Raw genomic sequence first — 27,760 nt, forward strand, 5'->3', positions numbered from 1 at the left:
GGTTTAGGGTTATTTACAGGGTAAGTGTTAATTACATTTTTATTACATGTATATAACACGTTAATAACATGTTTATTACCTTTTTATTATATGTTGTACATTATTAAAAGGTTTAGGGTTTTTAACATGTTAAATTTAATAACATGGTTATTACACTTTTATAATATTTTAATAACATGGTTTGTACATGTTTATAACACATTAATAACATATTCATTACCTTTTATTATATATTATACATTATCACAAGGTTTAGGGGTATTAACATGTTAAATTTAATAACGTGATTACTACATGTTTATAATACGTTAATAACAGGGTTTTTTACATGTTTATAACACATTTATGACACATTTATTACATTATTATTATATGTTACACATCGTTACAAAGGTTAGGGTTATAAACATATTTATAACATGTTTATTATTATTTTTATCGTATGTTTTTATAGTGTAAATATTTGTCAGGGTTTGAGGCTTAGAGGTTAGATTTAGGGGTAGGTTTAGGGTTAGGGTTTGGGGTAGGGGTAGGGGTAGGGTTAGGGGTAGGGTTTGGGCCAGGGCTTGGGTTGGGGCTAGGATTAGGGCAAGAGTTAGGGTTAGTGCTAGGGTTTGGCTTGGGGCTAGGGTTAGGTTTCGGGGTAGGGTTTGGGTTAGGGCTAGGGTTAGGGTAAGGGTTAGGGTTAGTGCTAGGGTAAGGGTTAGGGTTTGGAATTGGGATAGGGATAGGGTTAGGGGTAGGGTTTGGGTTAGGGCTAGGGTTTGGGCTAGGGTTAGGAAGTGGGATAGGGTTAGGGGTAGGGTTTGGGCTAGGGTTAGGGCTAGGGGTAGGGTTTGGGTTAGGGTTTGTGTTTGGGTTAGGGCTAGGGTTAGGGCCAGGGTTCGGGCTAGGGTTAGGGTTAGGATTAGGATTAGGATTAGGATTAGGATTAGGATTAGGGTTAGGGGTAGGGTTAGGGTTAGGGCTAGGGCTAGTGTTAAGGCTAGGGTTACCGGTAGGGTTAGGTTTAGGATTCGGTGTAAGGTTAGGGGTGGGAGTAGGGTTTGGAGTAGGGTAAGGGTAGGGCTAGGGTTAGGGTAGGGTTAAAGCTAGGGCCAGGGTTAGGGTTTGTGCTAGGGTTTGGAATTGGGATAGGGTTAGTGCTTGGGCTAGGGTTACAGTTAGGGTTTTGGTTAGAGCTAGGGTTAAGGCTAGGGTTAGGGTTAGGGCTAGGATTAGGGTTGGGGAAGGGGATAGGGTAGTGTTAGGGTTAGGGTGAGGGCTAGGGTTAGGTGTAGGTTTAGGGGTAGGGTGAGGGGTAGAGTTAGGGTTAGGTTTAGGGTTATTTACAGGGTAAGTGTTAATTACATGTTTATTACATGTATATAACATGTTAATAACATATTTATTACATTTTTATTATATGTTATACATTATTAAAATGTTTAGGGTTTTTAACATGTTAAATATAATAACATGGTTATTACACTTTTACAATGTGTTATTAACATGTTTTTACGTGTTTATAACACATTAATAACATGTTTATTACCTTTTATTATATATATTATGCATTATTACAAGGTTTAGGGTTAGTTAAATGTTAGATTTAATAAAGTGATTACTATACGTTACTATACGTTATAATACGTTAATATATTTTTTTACACGTTACACGTTTTTTTACACATTTATAACACATTTATAACACATTTATTACATTTTTATTATATGTTACACATCATTACAAAGGTTAGGGTTATAAACATATTTTTAACATGTTTATTATTATGTTCATTGTATGTTTTTGCGATGTAAATATGTGTCAGGGTTTGTGGCTTAGAGGTTAGTTTTAGGGGTAGGGTTAGGACTCGGGTTAGGGTTTGGGCTGGGGTTAGGGTTGGTGCAAGGGTTTGGGTTAGGGTTAAGGCTAGGGTTAGTGCTAGGGTTTGGATTAGGGCTTGGGTTTGGGTTAGGGCTAGGGTTAAGGCTAGGGTTTGGGGTAGGGTTTGGGTCAGGGTTAGGGGAAGGGGTAGGGTTTGGGGTAGGATTTGGGTCAGGGTTAGGGTAAGGGTTATAGTTATAGTTAGGGCTATGGTTATAGGGTTTTGGCTAGGGTTTGAGCTAGGGTTTGGGCTAGGGTTAGGGCTAGGGTTAGGGTTTGTGCTAGGGTTAGGGCTAGTGTTAGGGTTAGGGCTAAGGCTAGGGCTAGAGCTAGGGTTAGGGTTAGGAATTGGGATAGGGCTAGGGTTAGTGCTAGGGCTAGGTTTAGGGTTAGTTCTTGGGTTAGGGTTAGGGTTTGGGTTAGGGCTAGGGTTAGGGTTTGGGTTAGGGTTAGGGGTAGGGTTTGGGTTAGGGCAAGGGTTAGGGCCAGGGTTAGGGCTAGGGTTAGGATTAGGGTTAGGGGTAGGGTTTGGGTTCGGGCTAGGGTTAAGGCTAGGGTTACAGGTAGGGTTAGGTTTAGGGTTCGGTGTAAGGTTAGGGGTAGGGTCAGGGTTAGGGGTAGGGTTAGGGGTAGGTTTAGGGGTAGGGTTAGGGGTAGAGTTAGGGTTAGGTTTAGGGTTATTTACAAGGTAAGTGTTGATTACATGTTTATTACCTGTATATAACATGTTAATAACATGTTTATTACATTTTTATTATATGTTATACATTATTAAAAGGTTTAGGGTTTTTAACATGTTAAATTTAATAACATGGTTATTACAATTTTATAATACGTTTTTAACATGGTTTTTAACATGTTTTTAACATGTTTATAACACATTAATAACACGTTTATTACCTTTTATTATATATTATACATTATTACAAGGTTTAGGGTTATTAACATGTTTAATTTAATAACGTGATTACTACATGTTTATAATACGTTAATATATTTTTTTACACGTTTATAACACATTTATAACACATTTATTACATTTTTATTATATGTTATACATCATTACAAAGGTTAGGGTTATAAACATATTTTTAACATGTTTATTATTATGTTTATTGTATGTTTTTTCAATGTAAATATGTGTCAGGGTTTGTGGCGTAGAGGTTAGATTTAGGGGTAGGGTTAGGGCTTGGGTTAGGGCTAGGGTTAGGATTGGGGCTTGGGTTAGGGTTAGGGTTAGGGCTAGGGTTTGGGTTAGGGCTAGGATTAGGGCTAGGGTTAAGGCTAGGGTTAGGGGTAGGGTTAGGTTTAGGTGTAAGGTTAGGGGTAGGGTTAGGGTCAGGGTAAGGGGTAGGGTTTGGAGTAGGGTTTGGGTTAGGGTTAGGGTTATGGTTATAGTTAGGGCTAGGGTTATAGGGTTTGGGCCAGGGTTAGAGCTAGGGTTTGTGCTAGGGTTAGGGTTGGTGCTAGGGTTTGGGTTAGGGCTAGGGTTTGGGTTAGGGCTAGGGTTTGATCTAAGGTTAGGGTAATGGGTAGGGTTAGGGTTTGGGCTAGGGCTAGGGTTAGGGTTAGGGTTAAATGTAGGGTTAGGGGTAAGGTTTGGTTTAGGGGAAGGGCTAGGGTTAGGGCTAGGGTTAGGGGTAGGGGTAAGGTTTGGGTTTGGGTTTGGGTTAGGGTTTGGGCTAGAGTTTGGGGTAGGGTTCAGGGAAGGGTTAGGATTAGGTTTCAGGTTATTTACAGGGTAAGTGTTAACATGTTTGTATGTTACTTATATTTAGTGTTTTATTTCAAGGTATTTAAGGGTTAATAACATGTTTATTACATTTTAATTATATGTTATACACTATTACAAGGGTTAGGGTTATTCACATGTCAAATTTAATAACATGGTCATTACATATTTGTAACACGTTAATAACACGTTTATTACAGCTTAATTATATGTTATACCTTATTACATGGGTTAGGGACATTAACATGTTTAATTTAATAATATGGTTGTTACATGTTTATAGTATGTTAGTAACCTGTTTTTTTTTACATGTTTATAACACATTAATAACACGTTTATTACAGTTTTATTATGTGTTATACATTTTACACGGGTTAGGGTTATTTACATGTTGAATTTAATAACATGGTTATTACATGTTTATAATACGTAAATACCATGTTTTTTTATGCATGTTTATAACACATTAATAACACATTTATTACATTTTTATTATATGTTACACATTTTTTACAAGGGTTAGGGTTATTAACATGTTAAGTGCTATTCACATGTTTATTATTATGTTTATTATGTGTTTTTACAATGTAAGTATGCTTCAGGTTTAGGGGCTTAGAGGTGAGGGTTAGGGGTAGGTTTTGGGTTAGGGGTAACGTATATGTAAACCGGAGATCTTGGTGTAAATAAACAGGCGTTGAATAACACACTAAAATATGAAAATGCATCCGTATAACACACCAAATGCCAGAAGAACTGGCCTGACATACTGTGTGGTTTCATCAGATCAGTCCTAAAGGCATAATTCAGGCCTACAGAGTTTTCTCCTTTTGTTCAGGAGGGTCTTTTTCACAGCAGACGTACCCCCTCTGTGTCTTCTGTCATTTGTGCTCTGTACCTTCAGGTGGCTCATGTCTTTATCGCGCTGCCACAAGGCATAAAAAGACATATACAAGCTTTTTATCTTTGCTGAAATTTACAAGAAACACATTAGCCTTGACACCATTCAAACCTATAATGGAATTTTAATTAGTGTTGAAACTGCTAATTGATAGGTTGATTGACGGCAGGTTTGTAAATCATTTAATCATTTATGCCGGTCCGTCAGTCAGGCATTCATCACAAGCCAGACTTTACATTTCACCTGCAACCTTGAATTTTAACACATTGCGACAAAACAAGGAATCTGAAAATTGCATCTTGTTTAGTGAAAAATCAGTCAAGTGGATTTTTCATTGTCTTGTTTATGCCTCAGTTAATGCACTACTATTTATTTGACTTTTACACTATGTTTTAGAACTTGTCATGTATTTCATAATTTTGTTGACATTATTTATTATTTAAATATTAAGTGTAAGTATTTTTATATTGAATTTCCATCCTTTTTTTTAAATCCAACTTTTAGTATTCTTATGCATTTCCATATTTTACACTTTTATCTCTAAAATGCTCTTTTATTTGCATTTCATGTTATTTTATATGAGATTTTTTTTAATATATATATTACATTTGCACCTTGTTTGCTTGTAGTTATAAGTTATTTTACTTTTATCCTATATATATGTTCCAAATCTTTTTTTTTTTTTTTTTTTTTAAGTCTTACTGTCAAGTTTTAGTCAGTAAATCTTTTAGCTTTCTAATGTTTTCATATATCATTAAGGAAGCAAAAGTAATGTATTATGTTGTATAAATGTGAGCAGTACATATTGAATTTATTTTGTTATTACTAGTGTATGTGGTAATTGTTATTTTGTCTTGATCATCTTTATTTATTAATGTTTTTTCTTGGATATTAGTTCTTTGTAAACAAAAAATATTGATTTTTTTCTTCTGCTCAAAACAAATAAATAAATGAATTAATGGATGAATGAAAATATTTTAATTCTTTCTTATTATCATTATTGCCTACTAACAACTAACATCCAGAATGTGTGTTTTTTTTATTAGTGTGACTGTAAAGGAAATAATGTCATAGTGATATAAGTGAAAAGTAACTGTATAAATTAGATCTGCAGGATTGATGTGTTATTTTTTTATGATTCACACATTAATTGTTTGGTTGCTAAAATGTCAAAAAAAAAAAATTTCAAGTATGTTGTTCAAATCCATCAAAAATTAATTTACAGTGATATAATCAGCAAATATTGACACTGGGAGGAGCAGGATCCAACAAATAGACCCCCCCTTTTTTTTTTTTTTTTTTTTTTTAGATGAATTTATTTATTTATTTATTTTTAGTAATATTTGTAATAATACATCACCTAGCTCGAACAGTTAATTTCAGCACTAAGTAGAACCTTTGTTAATGTATGCCAAAAAAAAATATTATTTCCAATTATGTAAACTGCTTAATGAAATAAAAGTTTTCAGTGATATTCATTAACTGATACTCAGGACCGCACACCGCACAGATCTGTCTCTCATTAAGTTTCACATCTCTATTGATGACATTGCGATGGGGAAATTATGTAAATTACCGGCACACATCAGTTCTGCTAATTTCACATTTTGTAGGATTATCTGAAAATCTTCCACAAACCGCTCCGAACCTCATCTCAGGCCGTCTTGGCATTTCCGTTTGGGGAACCTGACACTGACTGGAGGTTCCAGCCATTCAGTGTTTATCAGAAGGATCAATGCAGCATCTGTGTCTTCCTCCCCTAGAGACCCTGTGGGATGTAATCCTTTTCCAGCCCAGCAGATCCTGAATCTTCCCATTCACTGTTGCTCCCAGAGGACACGGGGGCACATTTCCCATGGACCTGAATAACTCTGCGTGCTGTTTTGTGCACTGTATCTGTGTACGGCTGCACTATAACATGCTTAAATGCAGTGTTTTTCAACCTTGGGGTTGGGACTCCACGTGGGGTCGCCTGGAATTCAAATGGGGTCGCTTGAAATTTCTAGTAATTAACCCTTTCATGCATGAATTGTGAGAACCTTAGTCAAGATTTCTTTCTTCAGTCTTTTTATTCCTCTTTAGGCATGAAAAAAACAATGCGATTGAGTTTTTTTTTTTTCCTATGGAGTTACAAAAATATTTATGCATTTAATTTTTGAAGTAAAGAAACATATGTTTAACCCATAATGACCCAAACATCCACTGTCTTCCAAAAGCATCTACTGATCTAAACTGTTTAATACCTGTTAAACCACTAATCCTATCAATACATGTAAATAATTGGTGCAAAATACAGCTTGTCGTCTTTTCATGGTCATCGGATATGATCCATTTGGACGTTCAGAGGCTCCGTAGTGAACATGGAAACACCGTCATCTTCTACAACATTGATTCACCAGTAAAACCCACTGAATAGGATCAATGACATTTGATGGAGTCTTGGGGTTTATGTTCAGTTATTGACAGATTTGACTGAAAAAGTCTCTATTTCTTCAGTTTTCTCTGTTTCTGATAAAAATAAACCTTTGAATTTGAGATTCTATGAACATCTATATGATCAGTACATTAAATATAGAAAAATACCAGATTTTTACTGAAGATGTGCAAAAAAAAAAGAGGATAATATTACAATAAACAGTGATAAATCAGTTAAGAATGGGTAAATATAGAGAAAAATTCATTTGGGAACTGCCATAAATGTTGCGCTGGGTCTGTATGGGTTAAAACCCAATATCAAAAAGTGATATGAAAACAATGAAATAAAAACATTTTTAATGCTGCTAATCTGATGTCTTCTCACATTTTAACATATTCTAATGCTTGTAATTACTCACTTCATGGAGATAATATGCAAAAAAAAAAAAAAAAAACTTCTTGTTTAACAAATAACAATTGATTTACACTTAAACATGTCACTGCAGATCAGGTTTATCAAGAACAGCAAAGTTACAGTAATGATCTGAATTACAGTGTATGATTAAGTAGTGATTAAGTGTCCACTGTGTTGGCTGACATGGAACTAAAACATCAAAACCCATGAATACAAAAGAGAACAGCTGGAGAAGAACTGTCCACTGGAGTGGCCTATGCATGAAAGGGGTTAATAGAAATAAAACAAAAACTTACTGAAAAAAATATATGGTGAGTTGAGAGAGACAATCCCAATACATATCAGACATGACAAACTGTGAAGCTGAAACTGAAGCACTGTGGTTCTGTTTATCTTTCAAATGTTCATTGTGGTCTGTTTCAGATGCTGCAGCTCTTTCATAATTCATAGTTGAGTTACTGTTTGTTCAGTATTAACCCTTTCATGCATGAATTTTGAGAACCTTAATCCAAATTTTTTTTTCCTGAGTGATTTTATTCTTCTTCAGGCATTAAAAAATAAAACAATGCGATGGAAATTTTTTTTGTAGAGTTGCAAAAATGTCTACTAAGCAGGACTGTTGAGCCGCATTATGTAATAAATTCCCATTATGTAATAAAAGTTCAAAATGTAATAAGAACGTCACGTCATCTTGTAATGAAGCCGCATTATGTAATAAACTGACGCATTTTGTAATAAACTACGTCACCGCATTATATAGTAAATTTTTTCACATTATGTAGTAAGTAATTACAATTTGAGAAATTAATGACAAAATGCACTTGACACATTTTTATTAACCTGTTTAACCCTGACCATATTTTCAGGGGAAAAACACCTAAAAAGACATACCCAAAGTAAATGAAGAATTACTTATAATACTTATAATAATAAGGTTCATATGGATGTTCTTGGTGTCTATGGACATTTAGAGACCTCACAGAATCTATTCCCATTGTCTAAAATATTGTATTATTACTATGCCTAAGTAAACTGTAACAAACTAAACGAGAAATTATAATTTTTTATCCTTGCCTGTTTTTTTTTTCGACTGGATTGATAATGATATGCATAAATTAATTGTTTGTGTCAGAGATTTTTAAAAGCGTATATTTCACCCCACAAAGATTAAAAATCATGTTTGAACATTAAAGTTTGCACTAAAATACACTTTTGATGTACTTTTATTAACATTAGGGTCTAAACTTTGAGCAAAAGTTGAAAAAAAACGTCTATTGTCCTGATTTATTATACTTTTATAGTAGATGAATATTAATATAATTTTTTCGGCCCGCGGGCGGGCTGATAGGGCTAAAGGGGTTTAAAAAAATGTAATAACATGGTTCATTATGTAATAACAATCCAAATTAATATAATTTCAGAGCAATTTAGAAGAAATCAGTCACAGGAGCTACAGGTAATGCAATCAGAACTTTAACCACACAGTTTGAAGATGAAAATAAAAATGTGTCAAGTGCATTTTGTAATAAATTTCTCAAACTGTGATAACTTACTACATAATGCAAAAAAAATTTGCTACGTAATGCATTGAGGTAGTTTATTACAAAATTCGTCAGTTTATTACAGAACGCGGCTTTATTACAAGATGACGTGACATTCTTATTATATTTTGAACTTTTATTACACAATGGGAATTTATTACATAATGTGGCTCAACAAGGACACCATGCGTTTAATTTTTGAAGCAAAGAAACATGTATTTACTAATATAGTGTGCAAAAACGATGAAATAAAAACATTTAATGCTGCTAATCTGATGTTTTCTCAGATTTTTACGTACTCTAATATTAGTCATTACTCACTTTATGGAGATAATGTGCAAAAAAACAAACAAACAAACAACTTTTTGTTCTTAATTACAGCCTAATAACAATAACAAGGAATGGATTTACACTTGAACATGTTAGATCAGGTTTATCTAAAAAAAAGCAAAGTTATGGTAATGTTATCAAATGCAGTGTTTGGGATGATGCATAAGCGTCCAATGTGTTGACTGATGTGGAACTAAAAGAACAAAATCCATGTATATACAAAGAACAGCTGTAGTGACCACTATGCATGAAAGGGTTAACTGTCAGCCTTGTAAATACAAACTGGACTGACTGTACATATTCACTTTGTGCAGTAATCTACATCTGGCTTTTCTGCCTCCGTCCATAATAACATACATTATATAGACTAAATGTTGCCTAAAATGAATGTTTATTTGCAACATAGTACAGCAAATTATTACATGATCAAAAACAAATTAATTTTAGCCAAAAAAAAAAAAGTCTCCGTTTTGAATGTCTGGGGTCGTTACAAATTTGTGATGTTAAAATGGGGCCACGAGCCGAAAAAGGTTGGGAACCACTGCTTTAATGCGTATATTTCCGATTACTCATGTCAAACACTGTCACACAAGTGTAAATCTAGACAGTGAAGCTTACCTAAAAAACCCTCCTCAGCTCCTCTAAGTACTTGTATCTTAGATCTAACAAATTGCTGTGGTTCTTCGGTTTTAGCAGGACTTCACACCACGTTTGTAGGATCATATGTCCCAGACTAATCAGTGTGAATCTGACTGCAGCAGGGCATTAGAGAAAGAAATAAAGAGTGATGTTTGAGGAAATGAACTGCATTTTGATGTGACGTTTAACGAAGTAAATGACGTACAGCGGCGGAAAAAATTATTAGACCGTCAACAGACATCGTAAAACAATGGTTATGCAATAGATAGATAGATAGATAGATAGATAGATAGATAGATAGATAGATAGATAGATAGATAGATAGATAGATAGATAGATAGATAGATAGATAGATAGATAGATAGATACTTTGTTCATCCCATAGGGAAATTTACAGGTTCCAGCAGTATCCACAAACTTAAAAAAACAAACAGTTGTAAAAACACAATTGTAAAAAAAAAAAAAACGCTTTAACTTTCCACAAGGAGTCAGTGCAAAGGAGGCTGTTGTGCTTAGAGTCAATGCAATGAAGGAGTCTGTGCAAAGGATAAAGTGTGTGTATCCTACTGTCCAGGAGCATGAGGAGTGTTCGTATTAACTACCACTGCTACTTAACCCCCCCCCTCCCCCCGAGTAGAGTTAAAGAGCCGAATGGCATGGGGGAGAAAAGACCTCCTCAGTCCGTCAGTTGAACAGGACAATCATACTAACTCCTGTGTGTATCATGTGACTAAAACAGACAGAAAAGAAAACATGGAATGCCTAAAAGCACTGTTTTTGTCAGTACAGTGTCATAGATTGATGTAAGAACTGAAGTGATTTTGGTTATTATCAAGAAAACATGGAAAATGGATAGATATCAGCTCTGAAATTAAACTCCCGTGAACTATTTTTGTTGTTATCATTATATTTGTACAAACAAATGTACCTTTAGTTTTACCAGGCATTAAAATAAACAAGAAATTGAAGAAAACAAGGGTGGTCTAATAATTTTTTTCCACAACTGTACATACATACAACATAATTAGCCATTTATTATTAGTATTACTTTATTATTTATTTTTTGCCACCTTGCGACTTGTTGTTTCTACTCGTAATTTACAATGTGCAATTGCCTGTTATTTCAACACTGCTTTCTTTTTAGATTTATTGTTTTGCTATTTTCTTGCAGTATTTCTTGTGTGTATATCTAATGTTTTGCTACTGTACCTAAATTTCCTGAGGGTTTTGCCCAAAGGATCAATAAAGTTCTATCAAATCGAATCGAATCGAATCGAATCTAATCTAATCTAATCTAATCTAATCTAATCTAATATAATTCAACATAAAATAAAATAATCTAATCTAACATAATCTAATATAATCCAACCTAATCTAATCTAATCTAATCTAATCTAATCTAATCTAATCTAATCCATCATAAAATAAAATAATCTAATCTAACCTAATCTAATTTAATCTAATCTAATCTAATGTAATCCAACCTAATCTAATGTAATCTAATCTAATCCAACCTAATTTAATCTAATCTAATCTAATCTAATCTAATCTAATCTAATCTAATCTAATCTAATCTAATCCAACATAAAATAAAATAATCTAATCTAACCTAATCTAATTTAATCTAATCTAATCTAATGTAATCTAATCTAATCTAATCTAAACTAATCTAATCCAACCTAATCTAATCTAATCTAATCTAAAATAGTAGTAGTAGTAGTAGTAGTAGTAGTAGTAGTAGTAGTAGTAAATAGTAGTAAAATAGTGTAAAAGATGTATTTCCTAGATATATGGGATGGATATGATTAATGGATAGACAGAATAAGAAGAAATAACCAGGAAATGTAAACGTTTCAGCTTCAGTGCTCATTTTATTTGTTATAAATAAAACAAAACAACAAAACATGAACAAGAAACTGAAGTAAACAAGGGGTGGTCTAATAATTTTTCTCTGCAACTGTAGTTTCAGATAATATAATACTTAAACATGAAACATGTATACACAGAATAACATACAAAAAACAAAACAAAACAAGCAGTTGACCGTCAAAGTAAAAAAGTTGTATTGTTTGTTCAGTGTTTTCTTTTGAAAAAATCATGTAGAACTTGATGTTTATTATGATTATTTCTCATTAAAAAAAAAACTTTTTATTTATTTATTTATTTTCTAGAAAATGTCTTCTGACATTTGGTACAGTCACCAGTCTCCTTTCAGTTCTCAACAGCATAATGAGACCAATTATCGCCCAAGCTAATGGATATTACATAATTATCTCAATCAGCTTTGATTGTTCCTCCACTTTATCTGCACTTACCGAGCGTCTCTGAGGTTTGTCGAGGTGAAGGTGATGTGAAGAGTGAAAATGTAATGAATTTGTTCATCGGTTCGTTTTTTTTTTTTTTTTTTCTGAAAAGGACAAATGCACTGGAAATAATGAAACTGCAAAACTGACTGAAGTTAGAAACGGCTAAAGATGACCTCACTGAAACTCCTGCATCTGTCTTATGAATTTAGATGTAGAAATGATGAAGAAACATCACACCCTCAGACTTTTATTATACATGCAGTGACTTCAATGGAATTTGATGATTTAAAAAAAAAAAGAAACAAACCAATATTTTTACAGGGTAATAAGATATGGTTTAGCAGAAGATGATGTCACATTGAAGGTGACCTTTGACCCTTTAGATATGAAATCAAACATGATGCAAGTTGCACCAATGGGATGAAATTTTATACACTTCCTGTCTCTTAAGTGTGGACTGTGGTCATGGATGAGACTGGTGTGTGTGTGTGTGTGTGTGTGTGTGTGTGTGTGTGTGTGTGTGTGTGTGTGTCATTACAAAACAAAGCAATCTCTGAATTTTCAGGTTTGTACACAGTAAAAGACAGTGTCAATTTAACTCTTAGGGAGTTGAATTTAACTCTGTTTCAGATAGCATTTGGTCCCACTCAAAATCAGAGTAAATTTTACTCTATGCCCAGTGTCAAATTTTCAGACTTAATTTTACTCAATTCAGTGTCAAAATTAATAATGAAATGTGTAAAATGTGTAAAACTGTTAAGAGCAATGTCATTACACTTTATAGAGCTAATTTTACTCCATATTTACTTTAAAATGACTCTATAATGTTTTAATATTTATTGTTCTGCAGTATTATTTTCTTCATCAGTTTGTACCTTATGCTAATTAGTGATGTGACGTTCACGAACGAATCGAATCTTTTGAACGGCTCTTTGAAATGAACGATGGGAACCGAGTCTTTGTAAAGAGCCGTTCTTTTTTATTTTTTTATTTTTTTAAGGAGGGAGTGTCTGATTGTCTGTCAGTTTATCGTCACTGGGGAGGCATTGGCTTTATATACAGAGTAGAAGTGAGAGAACTCCTGATGTGGTATCATTTTGATATTTACGTTAGAGATATCAGGTGCTTTGCAATGTTACTTGAAGTATTTTATTTGCACTACAGTTTTTAGGTATTTAAGTACTGGAATTGCAGTGATTAATCACTGTTGTGTTTTGTGCAATTTTTTCCGTATGTTCACACACATTTATTGTTCTTGTTTTGAGGAGAATCAAATGTTATTTCATAAGAAAATGTTTTATTTTCTTCTTCATTTTTAGGCTACAGACTAGTCCACATGATGTACCGTGATGTTTTTTTGTCAAATTCCAGCATTAGCCTAATGTCACCTCTCATGTCATGTATTTAGCCCACACATTTGAACTAACTATTCTTTGTTACGGTAAGATAATATTTACTGCCGCGCCAGTTAAACACCTTTAAAATGTAATGTCAATCATCACATGTAGCCTATTTAGTCATTAAAACGTTGGTGTTTCAAAATAATGCAAAAAACATAAAAGAGCCAGTCTTTTGAACGGCTCTTTTCAGTGAACGGTTCCCTTCAAAGAGCCAAAAGTCCCATCACTAATGATAATACTGAAATAATGTTAACCCTTTCATGCATACTGGTCACTACAGTGGACAGCTATTCTACAGGTTTTCTCTTCGATATTCATGGATTTTGTTGTTTTTGTTGTTGTTGTTTTTTTCACATATATCTTTATTAAAGTTTTAAGACACTACATATCTTTTCTGACATGAATTGGTAACATTATGTAGATCTCTCCTGAGCATAAACCCCCAGAATCACAAAGCCCTCCCCATAGTTTTCACACAATTTATCAGTAAATACATGTTTCTGTGCGGCAAAAATTAAACGTGTGGTGTCTAGCTGAGTGGACATTTTTGCAACTTCATGAAAAACAGGTCCATAAGAAGTTTTTTTTTTTTTTTTTTAATTATTTTTTTAATGTATTTTTTTTTTACATTTTTTTTTTTTAAATTATTTTTATTTTTTATTTATTTTTTAGAAGAAAATTTTCAGTCGCATTGTTTTTTTCATGCCAGAAGAAGAATAAAAACACTCAGGAAAAAAATTTGATTAAGGTTCTCATAATTTGTGCATGAAAGGGTTAAAGTGCAGTCCAGATGATTACGGTCTTGAAGGGCGTGAGTTAGCTCTACAGATTTCAATCTCCCTAAGACATACTTTTACTTTGATAGAATAAAGTCTTCCAGTTTGTAAAACAATTATAAGTTCCATGGCGACGATCAGTTTCGGTGTTGTTCTGCCTACAGGTTTGATTAATGGTGTCAAATTAATACAAATATAAACATAAAAAGGCCAATAAACATTGTAAAACAGACACATTAACCTAAATAAACATTAATACAACTCCCCCCCCTTGAACCCCTACACATAAAATAGAACACAATGAGTAAAATGTCCAGTACCCACAATGCAATGCGACAGACTGGCACTAATCATTGCTCTGTAGAGTTGAATTCTACACTGCATCTGTGCAGAACTTTACACTGACTTTTAAGTCTACAGTTACAGCTGGTTTACTTTCCATTGAGCTACAGATATTCTATTTAGGTATATAGGTAAATGGCTTGACTCTGAAATATTGACACTGCATTTTTTACAGTCCAGAAGTCATTTTTAGTTGAATCACATTGCTTCTGGGGTTTCAGTAAACTCTTTTTGTGGTTTATGAGTGTGCTGAGTGCTTGATGGTAATGGGTGAGAATACTGTATAGATGCTTGGAAGTACACTAATGAAATTAAACAATTAACCCTTTCATGCACAGTGGTCACTACAGTGGACAGTTATTTTCCAGCTGTTTTCTTGTATATTCATGGGTTTTGTTGTTTTATTTGCATATCAGCTGACACAGTGGACGCTTATGCTACATCTCACACACTGACATTCATATAATTACCATAACTTTGTTCTTGATAAACCTGATCTGCAATAACATGTTTGAGTGTAAATCAATTGCTTATTGTTATCAGACTGTAATTAACAGGTTTCTTTAACAAAAAGTTGTTTTTTTTTTGCATATTATCTCCATAAAGTGAGTAATAACTAGTATTAGAGTATAATGAAATGTGAGAAAACATCAAATTAGCGGCTTTAAAAATGTTGTCATTTCATAGTTTTCACACAGTTCATCATTTTCTGTTATTGTTTCTTTGCTTCAAAAATTAAACACATGGTGTCCAGCTGAGTGGATTTTTTTTATAACTCCATTAAAAATAGGATCATTAAAATAAATTCAATTGCATTGGGTTTTTTTCCATGCCTAAATTGAAATAAAAACAATTAGGGGGAAAAAAATCTTGACTAAGGTTCTCATAATTCACGCATGAAAGGGTTAAAATAATAATTTCCTGTATTTTAGTATTGGTTTGAACCCTCTTTAGATGTGACATGTGGCACCACAGCTCAGAAGAGTTTGCTGCTGAGACAGAAACAGGTCTCAAGTAAAATCAATTGTTCTCATCTAAAATAAAATCAATTTGCCTCAGATAAAATACATTTTTCTCATCTGGCTTCTGAAAATGGACCCAGAATTTATCTATGCTATGGATTAAAGGACCGGGTGCTAGTCTCCTAAAAAAGATGTGGGGATGGGGTAAAGATGAAACCCACAGGATACAAATACAGTGACTGGCTCTTCAGGACTCTCTGCACTTCATCATTTTATATTTGTTAAAAAAAAAAAAAATCGTGTCATAATCAAGGTCTGAATTCTTGAGTCAAAAACTTTGTGACATGTTTTTATCCATGTGACTTTGACCTTTAGTCTGGAAAATGTAATCAGTTCATCCTTGAGGCAAACAAATGTTTCTGCCAGATTTAAAGAAATTCCCTCAAGGCGTTCCTCAAACATCGTGTTCGCCAGCGCCTCATTTGTAAATCTGGAAGATGGTGATGCTCCAGCAGGTCAGGGTGAGGAAAGTGTCAGATTTATTATGCATTCAGAATAAACAGACAAGAAATTTATGAGAATCAGCTATGAGAAATACAAGTGTTATATAACAGATAATATTAAATATTATACACAGACATAGATAGTCTTAAAGGGGAGGTGGGATTCAGTTAAACAGGTGCTGGTCTCGGTCTAGGAGATCCAAGGCCTTGATTAACCCTTTATAGGACACCCATAGAAATGCTCTGAAATTCAATGTTTCAACCTCAGTGTGTTATTGGAGGATGTAACGAGACTTTATTACTTTTGTTAAATAATAATAATAATAATAATAATAATAATAATATAACACATCAGTTTTACATAGCACTTTTCTAGGTACTCAAAAACACTTAATAGATAATAATAAAAAAAATAATAAAAATAAAGAAATAATAATTAAAAAAAAACAACATGTAAAATGGGTGAAAAAGGGCAGATAGCTAATGTATCAAATGGGAAATTCTCTCTTATCTCTTATGGTTGGGGTCTCAGTGGCAGTTAGGATTATTCTTAAACACTGGAAAACCCCTAAAGCCCCACAGTTTAAAGAATGGGTAAACATGATGATAAAGACTTCTTCATATGAATGTGTGCTTCATAAGTTTAACAATAAGGATGGGATCACAGCACCAGTTTGGGACCCATTCTAGTCTTACATAACTATGACTGACAGTCAGCAGGATGACAGCGGGACTACTTCCCTCTAGTATTTATTTATTTATCTATTTTATTGTATTTTTTCTTCTTAAGAACTTCCTTGCTTTGTAGCATTTTTGATACTTTTCATATATGTATAGAAGCCCTGTTTGTTAACATTGAGCAACATTGTATGATTGTCATGTACCAAGTGAAAACTCCAATAAAAACTTAAATTAAAAAAAAAAAAATCATGTTGACAATCAAAGTTTGTTTTTTTTTTTTTCTTTAACCTGCCACCACCACCCCTCTTCGGGGGACAACTTTATTTTTTAACCCTTTCATGCATACTGGTCACTACAGTGGACAGTTATTCTACAGCTGTTCTCTTTTATATTCATGGATTTTGTTGTTTTAGTTCCATATCAGCCAACACAGTGGACACTTATGCATCATGTAACTTTGCTGTTTTTGATAAACCTCATCTGCAGTAACATGTTTGAGTATAAATCAATCATTATTAGACTGTAATTATCATTTTTTCTTTAACAAAATGTTTTTTTTTTGTATATTATCTTCATGAAGTGAGTAATAACTAGTATTAGAGTATGTTTAAATATGAGAGAACATCAGATCAGCAGCATTAAAAGTGTTTTTATTTCATAGTTTTCACAGTATATCAGTAAATACACGTTTCTTGGCTTCAGAAATTAAACGTATTGTATCCATTTGAGTGGACATTTTTGCAACTACATGAATAATAGGTTCATAAAAAGCTGTCAATCACATTGTTTTGTTTTTTTTTCATGCCTAAAGAGGAATAAAAGCGGGGGGGGGGGGGGGGTCATGATTAAGGTTCTCATAATTCATGCATGAAAGGGTTAATTGCAGCTTGTGCTTAACAAGTGACAAGTAACAATTTCAAGTTTACACTCATATTGTCATCCGTTCCTTGCTAGTACACATATATATAGAGGGAGGGGTTCATATAAACAAAAGTGCACAGGGACAGGACTTAACAAAGTGACAGGCTGACACACAACAGTGGGACAGAACAGACATAAGACAGGAGACAGAAAATCAAGGTTAATGAAGTTAACATATTTGGTTCCTTTCCTATATGTTGCAAAAAAAAAAAAAAAAAAAATCCAAGAGATATACATAAAAAGTCCAAGAAAAACACATGAAACGTGAAAAGACCATGTATTTTAGAACATTGGAACATCACGTCACACACCTGTCCACATCCACAATATCCCTTTGAACATCATTACTTACATTAGTACCATCACTTCATGGTACCTAACAGCAGTTAATCTCAGGTCCAATGTGGTCTACAGGGTCTGCAAGGTCCACCTTTACATGAACAGCGAGTGTGTTAGCTCACTGTCCTCACTGTAACTGTCACTGTCTTGTAATGTGAATGTGTGTGGAAATGACCAAAAAAATTCACTTGCCCAGTAAAGGTTAAAGGTTAAGACTTGGTATTCTGCAGAATGAGGCCAACCTGAGGTCACAGTGACTTTGATCTTTGAGAAACAAAACTGAATCAGTTCACGCTTGAGTCTGAGCAAATGCTTCCAAATTTAAAGACATTTCGGTAACACTTTACTTGAAGGTCTAGTTTATAATGCATTAAGCGCACATTCATAAGACATTATAGTGCATTTATAATGCATTATAAAAGTCATTACAACAGTTTATGATCATGTACAACAACTTATACCAAGGTTAATAAAGTATTATAAGTATAGGCATAATGCATTATAAATTCAGCTTTCATTATGTTTTATACACCCATACCAAAGTGACAACTGTGTTTGAAGGAGGAATCTCCAGTCCTGGGTTACAGAACACTTTCTAACCATCATAACTCTAGCCAGTTATGAAGACACAGAGAACTGCTCTGACATGTAGTTTCTGAAACTGAATAATGCCTTAGAAACATCAATAATAAGTTACAGGATGACTGATGATATTATAGCACAAGTATGATGACATATGAGCAGTATCTACTGGCTCTAAGAAAAGTGTAAGTCAAAAATTATACATCAGAGTTTTCTTAATAACTCTTTATTTTGCAAAAACAAAACATTAAAAGAACAGAGACAGTAAATCGAAGTGTTACATGTTGCTTTGTACATAAATAAAAAATAATGTGGCAGCTCCAAATCTTTGTTAATTCAAACACATACTTTTTTTTTTTTTTAATAAATATGAAATACCTAAAATAGATGGGTATAGGGACCAGTGACAAAACCTAAAAAAGTTCCCCACCTAAAAAAATAAATTCCTTCACACTGCTTTGGTATGGATGTATAAAACATTATGAAAGCTGAATTTATAATACATTATGTCTGCACTTATAATACTTTAGTAACCTTGGTATAAGTTGTTGTACATGATCATAAACTGTTGTAATGACTTTTATAATGCATTATAAATGCATTATAATGTCTTATGAATGTGCGCTTAATGCATTATAAACTAGACCTTCAAGTAAAATGTTACTGAAATTTCTGCAAGACATTCCTGAGAAATCACATTCATAAGGATGGAGTGATGGTAGAGCCTGAATGACGTGTGCAGTCACATACACTACAAACAAAAAGTTAAGGATAGTTCTTTTTTTTTTTTTTTTGTCTTTTTTTGTCATTTTTGCCATTTCTAAATAAAACTGTCTAGTCATTAAAAAATGTGTTCCAATTTAATTCACGCACAAAAAAATAAAAAGCGTTGTGCAAGAATCCCAACTGAAAAAAAAAAAAAAAAAAAAAAAAGCCCAAAACTTAAAAATATCCTTAACTTTTTTTTACTTGGCGGTTGAATTGAATGCATTCTGTGCTCACTCACAAGCTTAGATTGATGTAGGCGGTGTCAATGGCCTGGAATCCTCAGTTCCATCTCTGTCTATTTTCTTAACACGTATCTGTTTTAATGGTCTTGTTGTTAACAGACAGGAAGTCATTTAATGGTAAATTCAATTTACAGCCGCCTCAGTGTTAAAGTTTCGATGAGCTTGTTAAACGTTCATTCCCTTGAGACAGCTGTAGTTTACAAGCTGACATGACACGACATAATGTGCTTTATCTGGTCCAAAAAACAGGTCAGAGGGGTCAAAAAAATAAAACAGAAAAGCTAATTTTTTAAAAACACCTGTCCAACCCTCCATCAGTCTGATAGTGGCACTTCTCCTACATATGGAAAGAGCATGTGGGGAATTGGGTGGTCACACATAATTGATAAAAATTATGAGTTCTTCAGTGAAGCCGATTCATTAGACTAAAAGCAAGGCTCTGTGGCTGCAGCATTCATTATGTATTAAACCATCTGGATACCCAATAATCAAAATGGGGAAATCTCAACATTGTTCTTTTGCAGACTAATCCATCATTATCTGAAAATACAATACAAGCCTATGAAAGAAAAGTCAGATGTGGGATAAGTTTAATAAGAGGAATCAGAGGCACTAGGGTGGAATAAATGCAATAAAACCACAGCTTAAAGCAGCTTGAAGCTAATTTTTTAATCATGTCACATAGATTTAAGTTTAATGCCATGTGTGATTATGTGCCTCAAACAGCCCAATGAAACGCCTCAACAACAGGCTCCACTCAGGCCTTCCTCAGACCCACCATTAACATGTGTTTTTCATGATCTGATCCCAAGTGAATTTGCTCACACCTGGTTTTAGACTCTATCTCCAAATGCATCCAGAGGGAGATCTCCCTTTGCTGCTCTATAACCTAAACATGGTGCAGGGTCTCATTTCAACGTCATTAGACTGAATTTTTTTATTTTTATTTTTTTTGCTCTGTAAAGCCTGAACCATTAAATCATTCACAGAAAATTCCAGTTCTTTGAAACTGGAGCCTTTACTGGTCCTCCTGAACTACCCAATTTTTTTCAAATATCAATTTCGATGTATGAATTTCAATTTTGTATCTTTTTTTTCATATTTGATACATCAGGTCTCAATGCTCAAATATTATTATTTTTGAACAAACAAAAACATAATACAACATAAACATGTCTAACAAATTGGTAATTCCTTTTCAAAATTGGCAAAGTTCTGCCTCTTTCCTCATTAATGACAATCTTGTAGTGTCACTGGAAAGGCCTCTGGTAAATGAATTCCTCCCCCCTGATGGATTAGCCATGTATTGCATGTATCTAATTGTATACAACAGGTTTTTCAAGAAAAAAAATATCACTCTGATCATGTAGAGCAGGGCTGTCAAACTCATTTTAGTTCAGGGGCCACATTCAGCTGAATTTGATCTGAAGTGGGCCGAACCAGTAAAATAATAACAAAATAATATATAAATAATGTCAACTCCAAACTTTTTTCTATGTTTTAGAGCGAAAAAAGTTCATTTACATTTCATTTACATTATGAAAAGGTTTACATCTACAAACTATCCTTTCAAAAGATGTGAATAACATGAACAAACTGAAAAAATATGTGTAATTTTAACAATATTATGCTTCAATTTGTCGTTTACACATTTACATTATAACTTACAGATCACAGTGGATCTACAAACACATAAAACATTTAGTAACAGACAGAATACTGTTAAAATTGTACTTACTTTTCTTAGGATATTTCCGGTTGTTCATATTTTTTCAGATTATTCATATTTTTTGCAAAATTATACTTTGTTTTAGTGTAAATACATGAAAATATTTACATTTACAAAAAGAAACATTTGGAGTTATCATTATTTCTATGTTATTATGATAGTATTTTACTGGTCCTGCCCACTTGAGATTGAATTGGTCTGAATGTGGAACATGAACTAAAAGGATTGTTAATATCATCAATGACATTTTTGCATTTCACAAATTCATCCCAAGGGCCGGACTGGACCCTTTGGCGGGCCGAATTTGGCCCCCGGGCCACATGTTTGACACCTGTGATGTAGAGGGCTTCAGAACCAAGGTTATTATCGTTAACGAAAACGAACGAAATGACGAAAACTAAAATTGAAAAAACATTTTTTTTAACTGAAATAAATAAAAACTCTAATTAAAAGAAAAAAACGATAACTAACTGAAACTGTATCGTGAGCTTACAAAACTAACTAAAACGTATAAAAATTATGGATACAATTCCCTTCGTTTTCGTCTTTGTCAATGTCGGATTGATATGAAATTAATTTATTTCGCTCCAGCAGTTTTAGCTGGTAACACCATACGACACTTCACAGTCTGTCATGTCTGGTCACTGGTGGTTTCCAGTCGTCTTCTGGTCCCCACTCTACCTGGAACATACAGACTAAAGCTGAGACAAAGCAGCACAGTCCTGTCTGGGGTTTACTGTAGTGATACATGGGTCGTTTTTTTTTTTTTTTTTTTTTTTTTTTTTTGGCGTACCATGTGTGTGCGCGTGAGTGACAGAGACAGAGCAGAGCTAAAGGACAGAGTCAGACAGGACTAGCATCCAGGTTAAAACTGGAGACTTTATCACCATGAAAAGGCCTTCCAAGCCCTGAACTGCACAGTTTAGAAGAGGAGAACAGAGGAGGATGAAAACTAATCCAATTACAGAGGTATGGAACCTGTTAGAATGTTTAAAAAAACGTTTGATGTTACTAGCTACAGCTAGCTGAACTGAACTGAAGCAAAGTTGGCTAATAATGGAACTGGAGATGATTAAGAGATGAGATATCTGCTAAGGTGTGGTTTACTGATGAGGAACTGGGTTATATATGTTTATAAGTGGTTTATATATGTTTCTGTCTGCTTTAACTGCTGGTTAGCTGGTTTATATATGTTTCTATCTGCTTTAACTGCTGGTTAGCTGGTTTATATATGTTTCTATCTGCTTTAACTGCTGGTTAGCTGGTTATATATGTTTCTATCTGCTTTAACTGCTGGTTAGCTGGTTTATATATGTTTCTATCTGCTTTAACTGCTGGTTAGCTGGTTATATATGTTTCTATCTGCTTTAACTGCTGGTTAGCTGGTTATATATGTTTCTATCTGCTTTAACTGCTGGTTAGCTGGTTATATATGTTTCTATCTGCTTTAACTGCTGGCTGCTTTGTGCATCTCCTCTCATGCTTTGCACATCTTCGCATTGTTTCACGTAAGTGATGTTGTGTATGGATTGCACCGCCCCTCAACCTGCTATAGGGAATTTATACATTGTACGGTACATTGTGTCTCTGCTCAGTCCATGAGCCGCCCTAACCCGACCCCCAAATAAAGTGTCCAGGGTAACCCATATCCGCGCCTCTCTAATTTCTTTGAATAGGATGATGAGGAAGATAAAATATATGAAATAACTAAAACTAATACTAAAACTAAACTAAACTAAAACTAAGCATTCAGAAAAAAACAATAACTAATAAAAACTAACAAACCTGCTCTAAAAACTAATTAAAACTAACTGAATAAGAGGAAAAAAAAGTCAAAACTAATTAAAACTAAACTATAATTAAAATTCCAAAACTATTATAACCTTGTTCAGAACTCATGGATCAAACATGATACGTTTGGCGTTATAGAGTTAACTGTATTTAAGATAATTTAACACTAGAACAGGTTTTTCAAGAAAACAAATACCACACTGATCATTTTAAAATTCTAATGTTTGTTTTTAAAGCTTTAAATGGTCTGGCTCCTCCCTATTTATCTGAAATTTTAACAGTTCACTGCCCCAGCAGAGCCCTCCGATTGTTCTCTCTGATGGTTCTCAGTGTCCCCAGGTCCTGATACAAACAATGGGGTGATGGTGCATTTGCTGTCGCCGCTCCAAAACTATGGAACTCGCTGCTGCCTGACTTGCGAGTCCTCACTGACCTGTCTTTGTTCAAGTCCAGGTAAAAGACACATCTGTTTAGACTAGTTTTTAACCCTTAGCACTGAGACACTATTAGCTTTTAAATCTGTGGTCTTTTTTTTTTATCACTGTGTGTTGTGTCTTATTGTTTTATGCCTATTTATGGTATTTAACTAAACTGTTTCCAGCTTATAATTTAATCATGCTTTTAGATGTAAAACACTTTGGTCTTCATGTTGTTGTAAAGTGTTACAAAAATAAACTTTGACTGATTGATTGATTGATTGACTGATTGATTGATTATGTAGTGGGCTTCAAAACTCATGTATCAAATATGATACATTTGGCGTTAAAGGATTAAAGACTTCATTTTTCCATTTCCAAATAAGCATCTACATCAGCACAGGACATATGAACTAGTCCATGGCAGAACAATATACAAACATCAAACTCTACCCACCCACCCCAAGGCTCAGATAGAGAAAAAAAGAAAAAAAAGAAAAAGGGGGCACAGAGTTAGACTGACTTTTATCATTAAAAAAACGGGGTGAAATAAAATAAGAGTCTGATGTATAATGGTTGTGTTAATAGGCTATCTTTTTGTAAGTGGTTATATGACACCTAGGGTCACCATGAAAATGAGGATATAAATGAAAAAAAGAGAAGGAATGAAGAAGGGGATGCCTTGAATGAAATTTACAAAAGGGATCCAAGTTAAAGTGAAATCCTTATACTTTTTATCTATTCTGTATCTAAGCTTTTCCAGCGGTCATTAGACTGAATTTTTTAATATTTCTTTGCAAATGTCATCCCCTGCGTACGTTTCTTTTTTGTAACTCACTGCATGGCATGATGGTTGTGACTGAATAAATAAATCACTGTTTTTATTCAGTCATCACAGATAATACAGTAAATAAATAACACTATAGGCGGTAGAAACAAGACCAACAGTGTACGTTTTACTTTCATGGTGACTCAACAGGCTCAGGAAGAAGCAAATGTTTAGACAGTATATACCAGCCTGCATTCTACCTTTAAAAAAATAGACAACAAAATCCTCCACACTTGTAACCTTCAAAAATAGCTGTGAATCTCTGTTTTGAAATCAAAGTGACATTTTTTTTTAATCTTTATAGTAAATTACAGAGTAGAGAATCAATCAATGCACCTCAAGGTGTTGACCATTCTATTCTTTTTTATTGGTTCTCTTGTATGATATATACACTTTCGCCCATAAAGCTGTAACACAATATATTTTACCTCTTCTCATGAAATGACTATGACAATGTGATTTATTCTTGATAGATAAAGTGTAACTGGGACTCAGTTTGTAATCATTGCATCTGGTCAAAGGTGATTACTGGTGTGTGTAAATAAGAATTATGTCTGAAAACAAGTTATTCCAATATTTAAGTGATGACTGAATCTTCAAGGGCTTAAAACCAGGAGGAACTTTATCCGTATGACTTACTTAACCCATAAAAACCCAAACAACCACTGGCAACCAAAATAATTTACTGATATAAAAAGTTAAATGCCTACCTATCAATCCATGTAAATAATAGGTGTAAACTGCAGTTTGCCATCAGATATGAACCATTTGCATGTTCAGACACTCTGTAGTTACCATGGGAACACCGTCATCTTCTACAGCATTGATTCACCAGTAAAACCCATGGAGTTGGATCAACGACAGTGGATGGAAACACTGGGTTTATGTCCAGTTAAAGATAGATTTTACTGAAAAAGTCACTTTCACTTCAGTTTTCTCTGTTTTTGATATGATAAACCTCAACTTTAATTTGAGCTTTTATGAACATCTATGTGGTCGATTAATTAAATATAGGAAAATACATGATTGTCATTGAAAAATGCAAAATACAGAGCATAAAATTAGAATAAATGTTGATAAATCACTTTAAGAAGCGCTAGAAATAGAGAAAAATTCATTTGGGAACTGCCACAAAAGTAGCACTGGGTCTTTTATGGGTTAAGTCAGGCTTAAGTTACAATCTTTAAGACTTCAGACAAACACTGATAAAAGACTGGCTTTAACTTGTGGCAGATGACAGCTTGTGTCATATTCAACATCAACTATGACTTGTCTTATTTGACTTTTAGCAGTGACTTGACACGACTTGCTCAGTTTTCACCACAAATACTCAAAGGTGAAGACTCCTCATTGGCTTCTTGCTTGTACACATGTGACCGACTCCCACTTCTGCACATATATGTACATTTCTACCAGATTACGTGAACCTCAGATATTGTATTGTATTGTATTGTGTTTCCTCATGGAGCGTCAGTCTAGTGCTCTCTGGTGCTACTCGTATGAAGTGCTCCTAATACATCAGACGTCTTTACAACACTTAAATATGATGCCATTGTCACGCTACGCGGAGCATGTCAGCTGAGAGAGCAGCCTTTCAATCTGTCCCAGGATGCATTCCTGTTCAGGCTGCAGAGAGGATGTGGACATATGACCTCCTCTGAATGAGTCTTGAGAGATTGAATCTGAAAACAATGAACTCTCTGTGTCCTGAGTATGTCCCTGCCTTGCATTAGCGCCGTCCACATGTAACGGCAACGCTAAGGACGGATAATAACACCAGGTTGGAACAAGAACACGCACAGTTAGAATAAAAATGTCTTTGCGATTATCTCCTCCTACTGTCATGTCTAATATGGATGTCTCGGTGCTGATTAATTTGTCACACCATTATACAAGTTATTTGCTGAAACTGAGACACTTTCAGATTCCATTTCACACCTCCGTGTTTTTATTGACTGTTTACAACTTGAAACATCTGATGACATCCTTTATCATGAACTGTCTGCGCTCGCTCAGATGAGTTCACGCTACTCCCATCTGCACTATAGACCACTTCGTAGTCAACGTTACCGCAGTTGCGCGTGCAATCTGGTGGCAGAAAAACACTGTATATCAACGGAGGTAAATTGAGAGATCGGAGGAGGAGGAGGAAAAATACCGTCATTGAAGACACCCTGAGAGGCAAACCCTAGATCAGGGGTATTCAAATCTGGTTCTCAAGGGCTGGTATCCTGCATGTTTTAGATAGTTCTCTCTTCCATCACACCTAGAAGCCATTACATCATTATCAGGCTTCTGCAGAGCTTGATGATGAGCTGATCTTTAATTGAACCAGGTGTGATAGATGAGCGAAATATCTAAAACATGCAGGATACCGGCCCTTGAGGACCGGATTTGAATACCCCTGCCTTAGATGCTTATGGTTGAAGCCATTAAATGGATGGACTGGACTGATGAAATCATCTGGAATTCTGGGCTCTGCAGTACCCATTTCATATCAGTATGTACATTAAATAACACTTACCCAGCCATGCAAGTGCACTTCACTGTCAGTATCTAGTTGGTCGACTTGTCAATGATTGCCCACGTCCTGTAAAACTGTGTTATATGTCCCTGTCGCTGACTAGGAAGCATGTTGGTCCTAGACACATGAAAACCCAGAAGCGCCGCTACCAATTATGGACCCCATGAAAGCATAATCGTTGTAGACCCTACAGAAATTGACAATCTTCTCAATGTGTGTGTGTGTGTGTGTGGGGTGCGTTCCATAAACGTCACTTACAATACCATGAAAATGAAACTTAACATTCTTTCAACATTTGTCTCCCGACGTACACCTCTTTTAAGCAACAGATTGTACATGAAATTTCCACAATTTCTATATCCACTGGGCCCCCCTCAACTACTCGGCCCCATGAATTTGTCATATTTACACCCCCTTATCAGCGCCCCAACGATAAACCATTACACAAATCTCGGTATTCAATATCCTGGACATGATCACGAAGTACAAAGTTTGTTTTATATTCCAACCTGTGAGGATAGCAAGGTGCAGACATGAAGTGAGACCCCCCTCCTTCCATGTCCCTTAATAAAAGGGAGCAAATTAACAAGAAAGGACCAGTAATCAGCCAAACTGTGATATGAATTTATTTATTTATAGAGAAGTAAAGAAAAAGTGATATCAGGAAGGGAATCAAAATAAAGAAAATAACAAAGATAATACATTAAACCCACTATGCTTACCCAGGGGCACCGCTACCGACTGGGGGCCCCATGAAAGCAAAAGGTTGTGGGCCCTTTCATAAAATTCAGTATCTTGTCGATCTGCCGGAG

General features: G+C 34.5%; 1 long non-coding RNA gene across 1 annotated transcript; it reads right to left on the reverse strand.

The window, feature by feature from the left end:
- Positions 1–4,452: 4,452 nt before the first annotated feature.
- LOC115427585 (uncharacterized) lies at positions 4,453–27,760 on the reverse strand. The gene is made up of 4 exons (XR_003936516.1): positions 27,671–27,760; positions 23,572–23,578; positions 6,416–6,418; positions 4,453–4,463 (listed from the first exon to the last, which is right to left on the reverse strand). It is a non-coding gene; the product is annotated as an uncharacterized LOC115427585 (long non-coding RNA).

Source organism: Sphaeramia orbicularis, chromosome 10 (assembly GCF_902148855.1).
Source record: "Sphaeramia orbicularis chromosome 10, fSphaOr1.1, whole genome shotgun sequence".
Classification (NCBI taxonomy): domain Eukaryota; kingdom Metazoa; phylum Chordata; class Actinopteri; order Kurtiformes; family Apogonidae; genus Sphaeramia; species Sphaeramia orbicularis.